The following is a 10,692-nucleotide window of genomic DNA, read 5'->3' as shown; positions in this document are numbered from 1 at the left end:
ACTTATACCTTTCGTAATTTGTCAGATATCCTTTAATAATCTCTCTACTTATACCTTTCGTCATTTGTCAGATATCCTTTAATGATCTTTCTACTTATACCTTTCGTCATTTGTCAGATATCCTTTAATGACCTTTCGGCATTTGACAGATATCCTTTAATGACATTTCTACTCATACCTTTTGTCATTTGTCAGATATCCTTTAATTATATTTCTACTTATACCTTTCGTCATTTGTCAGATATCCTTTGATGACATATTTACATTTACCTTTTTTCAAGTGTCAGATATCCATTAAAATAAACTTTTTACTTTCACCTTTCGTCCTTTGTCAGATATCCTTTACTGATCTTTTTACTTTTACCTTTCGTCATTTGTCGGATATCCTTTCATGAAAGTTCTACTTATACCTTTCGTCATTTGTAAGATATCCTTTGATGACATTTTTACATTTACCTTTTGTCAAGTGTCAGATATCCATTATAATGATCTTTCTACTTATACCTTATAGAAATTATACAACTTCAAAACTATATAATTATACGTTTTGTTCATACAACGTACGTTTCTGTTTACAAGAAGAATCCTGATTGGATAAATCACGATCAACCAATCAACCAATCACAATCCGTCTCCGGCCCTAGCATGCAATGTTCTCTTTATTATTTAAACCAAACCAAACCCCACACATTTTATCAGTCATGAAATCAAAATGGATGAATTTTTTATTTCCCTTTAAACTACGACAAATATCAAATAACAATACAACATGCAAAAATACAAAAACAAGATAACAAGATAACAAGATAACAAGAAAACAAGATAACAAGATAACAAGATAACAAGATAACAAGATAACAAGATAACAAGATAACAAGATAACAAGATAACAAGATAGCAAGATAACAAGATAACAAGATAACAAGATAGCAAGATAACAAGATAACAAGATAACAAGATAGCAAGATAACAAGATAACAAGATAACAAGAAAAAAGAAAAAATGTACATTAATGTTTAAAATCAAAATTTGTTTAATTAATATTTTAATTAAAAACTTGGAAAATATTTTTATTAATTTAAAAACTAATGAACCGTGCTCGAGTAAATAAAACGGATTGAAAAGAATTAATCAACTTAAAATTAATAATTAAAACTTTTAGTAAACTTGTTCAGTGCATATAATATCAAAATATTTTTGAATTTCTATTAAAAATCTCTTGAAAATTCTTCTTGGAGGTTTAAAGGTTTATTGCATTTTTGGGATAGCGGGGTTTATCGGGTGATTGGGGGAAATAAAATAGAAGGAAGATTATGACTAGAGACCATCATAAAATAAATTATAAACCTTACAGGAACTGCTTTCCTGCAGAGTTACCCACAAAGGATTAAACTTCAACGACGACCTAAAACTTAAAAACGATATTTTAAAGGTTGAGTAATCAAGTTTTCTTGTTGCGGAGATTCACTTAGGGAAGAAAAACTTTTAAACAAATTCAGCATAGTTGTCTAGCAGTCTCATCATTTTAAATAAAGCAATATGATGGACAGTAAATATTTTGTTCTGAATTAATAAATAATTTTGTGAATAAAATTGTCTCACACATTTAGAATTGTTTAGTAGTAAAGGTACTTTACACTTGCCGCAAACTTTAATCTTCTGAGGCCGAATTTAGAGAATTTGAGCCGCGGCTCAAATATGGTTGGTTCCACTTAAAATTGTATTAAATTTTTCAAGGATTTAAGCTGGCGCTCGTTTGAAACCGGTTTTTGAGTGATTTTAGACGCGGCTCAAATTCATTAAATTCGGACACTGATCTTTGTTTTTTTCCAACCGGACCGAATATATTTATAGTTTTAAATATCAGGTTGCAGACATAGAAGGCTTCGACATTTAGAGCATGAGGCGAGTCATCAGATTCTTTATATAAGTTTCAGATGTAGGATAAAAATGTAAGGAAGTATGAATGTATAATGTAAATATTATATACCCTGTAGCAGGGTTTAGCAACCCTAAAGCTTTGTGGGAAATATCTAGAGCAGAAACACAAACTTGTAGAATTCAAATCAAATTCAAAATGTCGAAAATTCAGAGAAGTGGTTTTAAAAGAACTGGTTGAATTCTGGACTCGGTTCTTTTTTTTCACTTCCTCTCTTGGTCATGCAAAATCTGTCTATCTGTCTATCTGTCTTTCTGTCTATCTATCTATCTGTGTCTATCTATCTTTCTATCTATCTATCTATCTATCTATCTATCTATCTATCTATATATCTATCTATATGTCTTCGATCTATCTATCTATCTATCGGAATTCTTAATTACAATGACACTCAATGAACATTCCACAAGTATACTCTGTCAAAACCAGAACTATATACTCCAGTATGTAGTATATACTTGTTTACAGTCAGCTGGTTCAAATCAGAGTAACAGGGGAGGGAAAAGGGAGGATAAGGTGAATGAGTGGGAAGAGGGGGATGGGAAAGTGAAGGTATGGCAGGATGGGAAGGGGGCAGAAGGGAAGAGGGGGGGAAGGAGTTGATGGGAAAGTTGAGGTATGGAAGTTTTGGGAGGGGGCGGTTTGTACAAGTTGGAGAATTGCAATCATGGAAGAGGAGAAAAAAATAACTTCCTTTCTCTTTACTTTTCTTGGGACCAAAACTAATGCACTAGCATGACCGTTGAATAAATATATTGAGAACAATTACTTTTAAAAAATGAATAAACAATAAACATCATAATTATAAAATTATAACTAAAGTGTTTTTTAGAATATTCAGTCTGAATGTATTGAAACAAGCCAGCATGAACAAAAGCTTTATTAATTTAGATAATTTGGGAAAAATAGGTCTTAATAATTGCATCAGTGTTAAAACTTATTTTCCACAGAGTTGAAACGTTGAAACATTTCAAACTCCTATCCTATCAGATTAAAAGAACATATCCATAAAATACTTTAGATATTTAAAAAACAAATAATTATGTTCTACTTATCTATTTATCTATCTATCAATCTATCTATCTATTTCATGTCATCATTAGTTTAAAAAGTTTTCTTCAATCTCGAGTATATTAATCTCCAGAACTGTAATCAGGGAAATTATATCAGCAGGGTTTCCCAGCAGTCCAGGATACAGACAGGTAGTTTGGAAACTAGACCAGGTGTCTAGGTAGTCCTGGATGCAGGTAGTTTGGAAACTAAACAAGGTGTCTAGGAACCTAGATACAGGTAGTTTGAAAACTATACAAGGTGTCTAGGAACCTGGATACAGGTAGTTTGAAAACTCTACCAGGTGTCTAGGAACCTGGATACAGGTAGTTTGGAAACTCTACCAGATGTCTAGGTAGTCCTGGATACAGGTAGTTTGGAAACTATACCAGGTGCCAAGGTAGTCCTGGATACAGGTAGTTTGGAAACTATACCAGGTGCCAAGGTAGTCCTGGATACAGGTAGTTTGGAAATTATACCAGGTTTCTAGGTAGTCCTGGATACAGGTAGTTTGGAAACCATGCCAGGTGTCTTTGTTTTCCTGGATACAATTAGTTTGAAAACTATACCAGGTGTCTAGGTTGTCCTGAATACAGACAGGTAGTTTGGAAACTATACCAGGTGTCTAGGTAGTCCTGGATACGGGTAGTGTGGAAACTATACCAGGTGTATAGGAATCTGGATACAATTAGTTTGGATACCAGGCTTCCAAGTAGTCCTAGATACAATAGTTTGAATAATTCTGGATATAGGTAGTTTAGATACCAGGTTTCCCAGTATTTTTGGATACAGATAGTCTGGATACCAGGTGTCTCAGTAGTCCTGCATACACCCTGTATAAGATATCATTAATTAATTGCATAAAATCATTAAACCACCCTGTAGAAAATACCTTAATAAGAATCCGAAATGATATTATTATTTTTTAGTTTCCTGCTGGTACAACATGCAATTCTTTGAATTGGATCTATTCATGGGATTCATAATATCAAGGAATAAATAAAACTGGGGGGGGGGGGGGGGGGGAATTGCTTCTTGGTTGAGTCCGGATAGGTTTGAAGGAAACAAGTTGAAACAAACAACATTTTAAATGATTAAAAAATATTTACAACTAAAAAAAATACGAAAACCCTTTAGGAGACCTCCTAATCTCAGGGATAAACTCATCCGAGCCAGAATTCCAGATCCTTCTAGAATGAGGTCAAAGAGGCTAATACCTGGTATGAAACCTGAGATTAATGGAACTTTCAACTGTAAGACCAGAAATGTAGTTTACTGCATTACATGTGAGAAGTGTAAACTACAGTATATAGGACAGACAACAAGATCTTTAGATGAAAGAGTGAGAGAACATATTGGTTACATTAGAAATCTCTATACAAACCAGCCTACAAGGAGAACATTTTAACCTTCTTGGACATAACCTTCTACTTTCGTCAAATCTANGTATTTTAATATACTCCTAAAAGTAAAATAAACGAGATGTCGTCTTATTTATTTTTTGTTGAGCTCCTTGAAGAATCTAGAAAGGGATGATGAATGAAGAGCTCCTTGAAAGACCTGGAAAGGGATGAGGAATGAAGAGCTCCTTGAAAGACCTGGAAAGGAATGAGGAATGAAGAGCTCCTTGAAAGACCTGGAAAGGGATGAGAAATGAAGAGCTCTTTGAAAGACCTGGAAGGAATGAGGAATGAAGAGCTCCTTGAAAGACCTGGAAAGGGATGAGGAATGAACTTTAATCATTAATGTCGTGTCGGTAGATCCTACCCTGGATCATATTAGGCTGATGGATTGAAAAAAATATTAAATTTGTTGCCCCCTGGTNTTAAAAGAAGACAAGAAATGAAGCTGAAGGAAAAAACGACACTGTAAACTCCGGTTCATTTAAATACCGTTCCGATTTTTAGACAGCACTATAGTTACAGTAGAAGTAAATATTTCCATTTACTGTTAGCGCCGATTGAAGGATTCATAACTCTTATTGGATAATGAGATAGATAGAAAGATATATGTTACTGCCATACTATTTCTATTGGTTCAGAATAGACAACAAACACATACTTGAACCCTGATTGGATCAGGCGCTAATGGACTCAACACACACTCGAGTGAGCTATAGGGCAATTGTTGTACAGTATTCATACAGACTATAGACAGTAACACTGGAAAGTAAGTGCACCATATGAAACGTTATTGGTTTGACCTTATGATCCAGTTTGTAGATCCTAAAGTTTTGATTTTACGCACACGTTTGAGAGAGGCTAAGTTTTTGCCACAAACTTAAATATTCTTATTCCTATATCTTGGCGACCCAATGTCGTAGACCTTAGATATTTCAAACTAATAATTCTGTTAGATCAAAAAATCTACGTTTGAAATATCAAACTGGTTGCAGAGATATAGAAATTAGAAAATTTGAGGTTGTGGCAAAAACTCAATTCCTTTATCCGGTTTCATTTCTTCTCAAAAGCTCTCCAATTAAAGGAGTTATTATTGACAACTTACCAGATTTCAATCTTACTTTAATTGGACATGAAAAATGAAAGCATAAACAAAAAACAAATTTATATTTATTAAAAAACATTCCAAATCTTTTAATAATACCTAATATCTCGGGAACAGATTCAAGTAATGGAGTTCAAATGTCCCTGTTAAGTATTTCAAACCCTTTTACAAATCTTTGAAATTCTTTAGATTTTTCTCTAATTGTGAATAATGTAACATCTGCAAGGGATGAATATTCATCACAAATTTACAAAAAAGAAAAACTTTTCTGTAATGCAAATTTTTTGCTGCTTTGCCTGAAGGAAAAAGAAAGACAAAAACTTATTTTTAATAAATATCCCTTTTCCTTTAGGTGACCGAGAACCAATAAAGAGAACTTATTTCCCTAATATATAAAATCCTTCAATCCTTTCAACACAAATATGGACAACTGACGTCCAAACCAAACCTGTACAGAGCACAGTGTACAGTGTACAGATCAGAACTGATAATTGAGGATTTACGCGGTCGAATTTGTTATTTTCAAGACGGCTAAAAAATGGTTTATTTTGGTGAAAACCTGGTTTGTAAAACCACAGGTCGGATAGAGGGCGTACGAAATTTGTCAAAAAATGAGGTTAGAAATATATCTGGACAGATATAGACCGCATGCCTGTAATTTTAAATAATCTAGATTTGTTGAAATTATAACAATTTTCTTCTTTCATGTGGCTTCATATCAAAGGTTCAACATTTACCTCCTTTTTAAAAATAAATTAATATGTATATTGCCAGCTTTAATGTTCCATCATACCCATGGTCCCATCTTTTTCTGCTTCCTTTCTCAGATGTTAATTGTTTTGCCTTAATGTTGGGACATTTTTTAAAAAGACATGTCTATGAGATATCATGTCCATGAAATTTGCTGTTCATTAAATTTTGATTTAATTTCGTCCTTCCCCCCCCCCCCCCCCCCCNCCAATAGGAGTATAATCTATGTTTATACTATTTAATAAGTGGATATTGATCTATCTCGGGGGCAAGTGTGTATATCTAAAGTGTATTTAACAAGATCTCTCTGTGTATGTTTATTTAATTTTCAGGGATGCAACAAAAACAACGGTGCGGTATTTGAGGGGTTCATGGATTATGACTGGTTTTTGCCACAATACTCCTCTTTAAAAGCATTTGTCTTGCTGTTTCATAATATGAATGGACAAAATGAATATATTCTGATAATCTTTTCATTTACAAACATTGTAACAATTGTAGCTTGCATTGATTTATAATAATTTAAATCTATAATTACTTTTCCCCTTCATATATTTATCCTTGAATGGATGCTGTAAACCTGCAATATATTTAGATGTCGTCTTTGTTACAGCAAGCTTTTAGGAAGAAAAACATATATTTTATAACAAAAGCACAAGATAGCCCAGCGGTTCGGGATAATCTAAATATATACATAGATTCTAACAGCCATATAGTTTACAAAAAAAATAGCGGGGTTTCGGCCGAAATTCTTAACTTAAACATAACATTTAAACAATTTTAGCCTTATTTGACATAAATAATAGGTTTATGGAATAAACTCATTTTGGATGACCCCCCCCCCCTAATATCCAAATGTGCCCCCCCCCCCTGCTCTTCCTTCTTCTATCCTATCGATCTTAGCTCTATATTTTGCCCAAAAACTTCTTTGAAGAAAATTAAGCATATTTTTTGCTCATTTACATATAGGATTCAAGCATGGCAATGGTTCGTGACTTAATAAACTTAGATTTTTCAATTAAAAGCAATCCAAGAAAGTGTAACAGACCTTATGTTAAATAATATTTAATAATTTAATACATAATAAAAATGTACTATCGAGTAATTATGTTCAATTCAAAAAGTGTAAAAAAAACAATTCACAATAAATCCATAAAAATTGGTTTGAAGACTATTTAACCAGTCTAGCCACTGCAAATTAGACAGACTGAGAAATGGGATATTACTGGTACAACTAAGTGACCTCGTAGCTCCTCTGGTTTTAATTATACCCTAAAGTTTAAAAAAAACTAATTTATTCATGGTTACATTTTAGAGATTCAAAACATCTTCGTTTTCTTAATATCTCTTCAATTAGAGAATTTATGATGGAAAACATTCATGAAGATTTCAATATTACCAGAGGCGTATTCAGGGGNATCTACTGATTTCAGGGGGTTTTCAGATCCCAACGGGTGCTGAGCCCTTCCCCTGGAGAGAAAAAAAAATTTAAGCCCCCCCTGGACAAATTCCTGAATACGCCCCTGAATATTACGTTCAATTTTCTGTAGTTCAACGTGCAACAAAACATATTACATGAAATAGAATTATTCCTTACAAACAACCCAAGGAGAAAGCTTTTTCTTTGTGCAATGTTTACTGAGTCATAATTTAACAATTTAATTTGAATCGACATGAACAAAAAGTATGTTTAGTAAAAATCTGATAAAATTAAAATACTAATCTTATGTATTAAAACTAGCCTTAGAGGGCGCTTCGCGCCCATCTTCTAAATTAATTGTGAACATGTTCTCTTTGTGTACATCGTAAAACAAAACAAAAATAATTCGCGGATTTTCACAAAAAAATTTGTGGATTTTCAAAATTTTCAAAAATTTAATGAAGATCGAATATTGATGGAGACAAATATTTGAAATTTTGATCATTCATAAACCTTCCCTGTGGTACCAAGATGTCCCACAAAAAATTTGGGCAAGATCGGTTCAGCCGTTTTGACGTTTATTGGATACAAACAAACAAACACCCAAACAAATAGACAGACAAGCCCAAATTTATAGATTAAAATTCTAATCTTCTATGTATATAATAAAACAAGACTTTTTGTAGATATAATCCTTTTAGCCGGCCAAACGGGTTAAAAAAAATGTTAGCATCATTCTTTAAATTCCACGGGCAACGCCTGGCACTTCAGCTTGCAGATAATAAAAATAAATATCTAGATTCTAGAAACACCACTTCATATTACAATTTAATTATACAAAATTGTAAAAAGAGAATCTTTAATAAATCAGTAACAATAGATTTAGTATTTTGTGACTCATTTTATTGCATAAAGAAATCTATGTATTTAATGCTGCTTAACAGATATCGCAGAAACTATTTGCACGTGCAAAAGTCATTTATAAAAAAATCTATTTTATATTAAACAATTTTAATTTTTCTTCTATACGAATTAGAGGATGTCTTCTGAGGCTCTCAAGCTTCCCAGCTTTGAATCTATTTGAATTCTAAATCAATAAAAATTGCGTATTTTGAACTATTTGTCACCTATTGATTGAAAATAATGAAAGTTGCCCCTGAATTGAATTCACGAACATTGTCATCCCAACACAAAGGATTGAGAAGCTCAAAACATTATTTTGGCGGGAAATGGATTTTCGAGGTTCGGAGATTTTTGACAGTAACCCGGTCGATCGAGGTTGCGTGACTTATCTCTAAATAAAGTTCATGTTTCAATATGGGGAATTTTCTAAATGGACTGCATTTCGGGCTTAAATAAAAAACACTAGAATCTCTCTAGAAGGGGCTGATTCATTTAGTGCACTGTCCTTTTATATCAAAATATATATTCTTTAATAACAATGACACAGAATGTAAATATATAACAGGGAAGTAGTCAGAGAATTAAAGATTTTAAACTCTTCATATGATTCCTAAGTTTTTCGGGATACCCATGGGATACCCTTTAGTTGAACTAGGTTCAACTGATTCAACTACTTCTTTGGAAAAATAGAATGGTTCTTAAATCCTATCAAAATATATATTCTTAAATAAAATGAGACAAAATGTAAACATATAACAGGGAAGTAGTCAGGGATATAAAGAGGATAGAGGTAAGGGAAATAAAGAGGATAGAGGTCAGGGAAATACAGAGAATAGAGGTCAAGGAAATAAAGAGGATAGAGGTTAAGGAAATAAAGGGGAGGGTGATATAGGTTGCAGGGAAATAAAGAGGATAGAGGTCAGGTAAATAAAGAGAGTAGAGGTCAGGGAAATAAAGAGTATAGAGGTCAGGTAAATAAAGAGAATAGAGGTCAAGGAAATAAAGAGGATAGAGGTCAGGGAAATAAAGAGGATAGAGGTCAGGTAAATAAAGAGAATAGAGGTCAGGGAAATAAAGAGGATAGGGGTCAGGGAAATAAAGAGGATAGAGGTCAGGGATATAAAGAGGATAGAGGTTAAGGAAATAAAGAGGATAGAGGTCAGGGAAATAAAGAGTATAGAGGTCAGGTAAATAAAGAGAGTAGAGGTCAGGGAAATAAAGAGAATACAGGCCAAGGAAATAAAGAGGATAGAGGTCAGGGAAATAAAGAGAATAGAGGTAAAGGAAATAAAGAGGATAGAGGTCAGGTAAATAAAGAGAGTAGAGGTCAGGGAAATAAAGAGTATAGAGGTCAGGTAAATAAAGAGAATAGAGGTCAAGGAAATAAAGAGGATAGAGGTCAGGGAAATAAAGAGTTCAATATTTTTGCCACTCTTTCTGATTCGTTTTGGTCATGCAATCCGGGCAGCAATATTCTTTGGTTTAATGTAAACACGTGACTCCTGAGTTCTAAAGGAGAAAGTTAGATGGAAAGACACATGTTCCTTTAAAGTTATGAAGGTTTGAATAAAAATGATAAAAATGATGTCTCTTTTATTTAATGCTAACTAATAAATATTCTTCGCAAACAACGTCCTTCAATTGGAAATAAAGCGTATGATATGCTCGTTTTGTAAATATTAAATATGTTTAAATACATATATTTTTTTTTGGTCTGAACATGAAACATGTTTTTCGTAGATCCAAAAGTTTTTTCTCCGTCGTTTATCAACGCTTTTGTGTTTAAATTCAATGAGCAGAAAGATCACATTGCCGACATTTATAAATTTATTCTTAGAAAACAAGTAATCTAATCTACAAAACAATGCAGTCACCAATTCCCACTCTTTCCCCGATTTCACTCTTTCCGGATCATATGTAACCCAAAAACATAAAAAAAATCATTTAAAAAACTCAGGGGGCCGGGGGGGGGGGGGTAAAATAAATAATTTTTTATCCCTTAAGAATAGTGCAGAATAATACAATTTCCTCCCCCTGTAAAAGTATTAGGTATTGCAAATAAAAAATCCAATTTACCCATGTATTGCTAAAAAGAGAGTATGAGCGTAAACGTGGCTGAACCACT

Source organism: Eurytemora carolleeae, unplaced genomic scaffold (genome assembly GCF_000591075.1).
Source record: "Eurytemora carolleeae unplaced genomic scaffold, Eaff_2.0 scaffold127, whole genome shotgun sequence".
Taxonomy (NCBI): Eukaryota; Metazoa; Arthropoda; class Copepoda; order Calanoida; family Temoridae; genus Eurytemora; species Eurytemora carolleeae.
The sequence above is the reverse complement of the archived record's forward strand: the minus strand, read 5'-3'. Positions refer to the sequence as shown.